A 6,053-nucleotide genomic window follows, 5' to 3' on the forward strand; every position below is an offset into this window, starting at 1 on the left:
GTAGAGCGTTGTGCGCTTTCTTTATGTAACCAACTTTATGCAGCCCCCCCCCCCCCAGCGAGGAGTTTCAGTACCCAACGCCCTTTCCACACACACACACACTTTGTCCTCACCCTAGGGTCTCAAAGTAATTCTTATAGAGAGATCTCAAATGTCCCCGTTGACAGCCTTTACAAAACCTTTCCTTTCTCACGCCACTTACTAACTCATTCACGTTGTTGGTCTTTTTTCCAAAATCCAGCATGCGTTGTTTAGCAGAAAGGTTATGACCATTATTAGATCCTTGCCCACTGTAGTGTCTTTGTAGGGCTTGTGTGTGTTATGTCAGCACCATGTGTAACCTCCGCTGACCCCTAGGGCAGGAATCACGAAACCCAATTCTCCAAACACTGGGTTTCTTGTCTCAATGGAGATATGAACTGGCAAAAGCAAATCCTGTTTAGGCTTCTGCAATGCACTTCTTGTGGCAGTGAGATGTAACCCTTGATTGAGACTGCTGAAGTGGCCGGCTAGAGGAGATGGCTCTGGTAAGTGCGCCTCCAAAACCTCTCCATACGATGTCAGTCATGCCATGATTTAACAGTACATTAATGCACTTTCAAGTTAAGCTTTCTATGGATTTGTGTGTTTTCAATTTTAAGCGTATGGCTTTGGCTTGATTTAATGTTCTCTGATGTATTTCAGGTCTAGAGCAGCGGGGGTGCTGTCACAGCAAGAAGAGGCGAGAGAGGTGAGATGCCTGAAAACCACTTGTTTGTCTAGCTGTCCGCTCTCATTTTCCATTTATCTCTCACTTTTCCTTCTAAGACTGCTGACCTCTCCCTTCTTCAACCTTGCTTGCTGGTCTAGCTCTGTGTGGTCAGTGCCACTGACACTGGTAAAAGAGGTGTAAAGCTGAGCGATAGACTGGCAAAAAGAAAGGGGGGGGGAAGAGGAGGAGAAGGCTACATACAGTACAGTATGCCCACTCTAGCTAGCTGAGGGGGAGGGATGGGAGGAGCGAGTGAGTGGAGGCCAGATTAATCAAAGGACATCAAAGGGGGATGTAGGGATAGGATGAAAGCGTGCCGACCGTTTGTCCCATGCCATCCCGCTCTGCCTGAGCTGGCTTACAGATCTCAGGGCCATTGTGCCGCGCGGGTACATGGAGGGGGCTGGGACACGACAACACACATACACACTACCAACACAACACTACAAACTTATAAGCAACACAGACTCACACCATACCAGGACTGCTAATTAGCAGGGACCTCACGACACGATATTAGATTTGTGTATGTTGGGAAATTGTTAGATAGAAACAAGCATCTCGCTACTCCCGCAATAACATCTGCTTAACACGTGTATGTGACCAATAACGTTTGATTTGATTTATCACGATACTTAGGTGCCAATACTATATTTATAGCGATTCTCACTATTCTATTTGATATTGCGATTTGATGTTCCAAACATATTGCTCACTATATGTCTGCTGCAGAGAGGGAGATGAGAGAGAATGAGTTTTGATCAGTCATAATATCGTCCAAAATAATATTGCAAAATGTATTCTGTTTCGATTTCCCCCCCCAATCACTACACACACACACACACACACACACACACACACACACACACACACAAGTACTCAGAGAGCGGAAATTAGCGCTTTCCCCTCTTACACTTACTTACTGTCTCTCCTTTTTTCCTCCTTTTTCTCTTTCCATCCCCCAATGTGTGTCTCTCTCACACACCCATTCTCTCTGTTATGCCGCAACTTCATAGCACAGCCCTCTGATGTTGCCAAAGTCGGCCACTCACTCAAACTGCGGCACTGCCACTCATACACACAGTCACACACACTTCACACATAGCCAAATCCACAAATGTGTATATACAGTCTATTTCGGACACACCTGTTGCTGACAGGTGTAAAATCGAGCACACGGCCATGTAATCTCCATAGACAAACATTGGCAGTAGAATGGCCTCACTGAAAAGCTCAATGACTTTCAACGTGGCACCGTCATAGGATGCCACCTTTCCAACAAGTTAGTTTGTCAAATGTCTGCCCTACTAGAGCTGCCCCGGTCAACTGTAAGGGCTGTTATTGTCAAGTGGGAAAGTCTAGGAGCAACAACGGCTCAGCCGCGAAGTGGTAGGCCACACAAGCTCACAGAACAGGACCGCTGAAGCTGGTAGCGCATAAAAATCGTCTGTCCTCTGTTGCAACACTCACTACCAAGTTCCAAACTGCCTCTGGAAGCAACATCAGCACAAGAACTGTTCGTCAGGAGCTTCATGAAATGGGTTTCTATGGCCGAGCAGCCGCACACAAGCCTAAGATCACCATGCGCAATGCCAAACATCGGCTGGAGTAGTGTAAAGCTTGCCGCCATTGGACTGGAGCAATGGAAACGCGTTCTCTGGTGTGATGAATCACTCTTCGCCATCTGGCAGTCTGACGGACGAATCTGGGGTTGGCGGATGCCAGGAGAACGCTACCTGCCCGATTACATAGTGCCAACTGTAAAGTTTGGTGGATAAGGAATAATGGTCTGGGGCTGTTTTTCATGGTTCGGGCTAGGCCCCTTAGTTCCAGTGAAGGGAAATCTTAATGCTACAGCGTACAATGACATTCTAGAGGTTTCTGTGCTTCCAACGTTGTGGCAACAGTTTGGGGAAGGCCCTTTCCTGTTTCATCATGACAATGCTCCATGCACAAATCGAGGTCCATACAGAAATGGTTTGTCGAGATCGGTGTGGAAGAACTTCACTGGCCTACACAGAACCCTGACGGTATCCGCATCGAACACCTTTGGGATGAATTGGAACGCCGACTGCGAGCCAGACCTAATTGCCCAACATCAGTGCCGACCTCACTAATGCTCTTGTGGCTGAATTGGAAGCAAGTTCCAACATCTAGTGGAACGCCTTCCCAGAAGAGTGGAGGCTGTTATAGAAACAAAGGGGAACCAACTCCATATTAATGCCTATGATTTTTGGAATTAGATGTTCGATGAGCAGGTGTCCACATACAGTTCATTTGGAAAATATTCAGACCCCTTGACATTTTCCATATTTTGTTTACGTTACAAAATGACAAATAAGAATGAAATATCACATTTGTATACGTTTTCAGACCCTTTACTCAGTACTTTGTTGAAGCACCTTTGGCAGCGATTACAGGCTCGGGTCTTCTTGGGTATGACGCTGCAAGCTTTGCACATATGTATTTGTGGAGTTTCTCCCATTCTTCTCTTCTCCCATTCTTCTCTACGCTCTGGCAGGTCTTCAGAGATGTTTGATCGGGTTCAAGTCCGGGCTCTGACTGGGCCACTCAAGGACATTCAGAGACTTGTCCCGAAGCCACTCCTGCGTTGTCTTGGCTGTGTGCTTAGGGTCGTGGTCCTGTTGGAAGGTGAACCGTCGCCCCAGTCTGAGGTCCTGAGCGCTCTGGAGAAGATTTTTATCAATGATCTCTCTGTACTTTGCACCGTTTATCTTTCCCTCGATCCTGACTAATCTCCCAGTCCTTGCCGCAGAAAAACATCCCCACAGCATGATGCTGCCACCACCATGCTTCACTGTAGGGATGGTGCCAAGTTTCCTCCAGACGTGACGCTTGGCATTCAGGCCAAATAGTTCAATCTTGGTTTTATCAGACCAGAGAATCTTGTTTCTCATGGTCTGAGTCCTTTAGGTGCCTATTGGCAAACTCCAAGCTGGCTGCATGTGCCTTTTTACTGAGGAGTGACTTCCGTCTGGCCTCTTTACTATAAAGGCCTGATTGGTGGAGGGCTGCAGAGATGGTTGTCCTTCTGGAAGTTTCTCCCATCTCCACAGAGGAACTCTGGAGTTCTGTCAGAGTGACCATTGTGTTTTTGGTCACCTCCCTGACCAAGGCCCTTCTCCCCCGATTGCTCAGTTTGGCCAGGCGGCCAGCTCTAGGAAGAGTCTTGGTGGTTCCAAACTTCTTCCATTTTAACAATGATGGAGGCCACTGTGTTCTTGAACCTTCAATGCTGCAGACATTTTTGGTTCTTGTCCGCAGATCTGTGCCTCGACACAATCCTGTCTCGAAGTTATATTCTAACCAAATTCAATTGCTAACATTTCGAAAAACCTGTTTACGCTTTGTCGTTATGGGGTATTGTGTTTAGATCGATGAGGAAGAAAATACATTTTATCCATATTAGAATAAGGCTGTAACGTAACAATGTGGATAAAGGGAAGGGTTTTGGTCATGTAGTGTATGTTGTTGGCAGTGTGAACCCTGCCGTCAGCATTGGCCTGTGGGGAGGGTTGCAGCGGCACCCTTTGATGCTGTCCTGCTACTGTAGGAGCCGCGCTGCGTTTCATCGTTCAGCCGCTCACTTGGCTTAAAGATGACTCCAATTTGCGTCCCTCTTTTGGCTTACTGGTGCTTTGTATCTAGACCTCGTTTTATGTGGGTGTCTAGCTAGTGTGTGACCATAGACCACGTTCTCTCCACTAACAGTCTGTGTATGGGTGTACAGAACATTGTGTCTGTGTTGGTGGTATGGTCTTCTGTGGTTGCCGTTAGTGTCACATTTTGCTGTCGGTTCTACAGAAGTCTCAAGAAACTGGGTGATGGGTGTCTGAACAACTTGTGATTTTCAGAGGAAAATTAAAACTTAACACTAAGTTCCAACTTGGAAGTCACTTTGTTTAGAATCAAGGTCTGTGTTCTACTCTTGACCTTTATTTGACTTATTTGTAAAACCTTATAGATTGGGTTAGGAGTCTTTCCTGGCCATGTGACCTGCGCAGGAAAAGCCCCTGGTACTTCTGTTACAATATGCGTTAGTTCCTCTAGAAAATAACAGGTGCAAACATTTTGTCTAGTACGAATTAAGTCAGTCTGGCCAAACGAGACGTTATTCTTCCTTTTTCCACATATCCATTCCCCTTTGTGGTTCGTAACAGCTTAGCACTACAGTGGAACACACAAGTTTACATATGCTACCCCCAAATACAGGCAACTTATGTTCCACATTTTGCCCTGAAGTTGGGGTTCAATTCAAACCCACATTGCATTAAAAATGAAGATGCATACACCTTTTCCTGTTCCCAAATAAAATAGCAGAACGATTCACAGTACAGTAAAAATATCCGTAAACTGCCCTCACAGATATTGGCCTACTAGTTTTTAGAATAAGACGTGTGTGTGTGTGTGTGTGTGTATACACAGGGAGTAGTTATGTTAATAACAAAGATAAAGTACAAGATTTGGTTTGATTTAAATCTGGTCTTAATTACATTAATATCATACCGATAACAATGAATGCTGTTTTGGCTACTCATGCTGGAGCTGCAATGCATAAACATGCAGCAAAAAGTTACCAAGATTGAAACTTTTTCAATTGAAACCTAACTGGTTTGCTACTATAAGACACAACTTATTAACAACTCATGATGCCCACCATTCTTATAATGTATCTTTATATAACGATTGGTGAGTTCATCTGAGAAAGACAAAAGTGATGTGAACTGACAATATTTTAATGGGGGGGATAAAGGGCTGTAAGTGATCAATGGGGGCGGTGTCCGAGTGATTCCCGGGGGACGGCTTTGAAGTGGGCATCCTCTGAGAGACATCGAGCACAATGCCCTCTTTGACGGGCAGGGAGAATGGCAGACGCTCCTCTCTCTTCTCACTGTCCCTCCCCCATCTCTCTGTCCTCTGCTCTGTCCCTCCCCCTCTCTCTTTCTCTCATCTCTCTGTCCATGTTCTCTCTCTCTCTTTCTTCCTCTCATCTCCCCGTCTCCCTGTCTTCCCTATCTCTCTGTCACTGATACCCCGCTTTGCTCAGCCCTTTCACAACATTAACTCTGTCACACAGCCATAGCTCCACAACTAACTCTCTCCCTCCAATGTTAATGAATTCAAACACCCCCCATCACTCCACCCCCTCCCTCCTGCCTCCCTCCTGCCTCCCTCCCTCTCCCCCCTTTTCACAGAACCAAACCTCTTTGTAATTTCCAGCCTTGGCAAGTTGCACTCGATTTGCTGTCACAGTTTTAATGAATTCAGCTGTTTGTGCATT

Source organism: Salmo salar, chromosome ssa03 (genome assembly GCF_905237065.1).
Source record: "Salmo salar chromosome ssa03, Ssal_v3.1, whole genome shotgun sequence".
Lineage (NCBI taxonomy): Eukaryota > Metazoa > Chordata > Actinopteri > Salmoniformes > Salmonidae > Salmo > Salmo salar.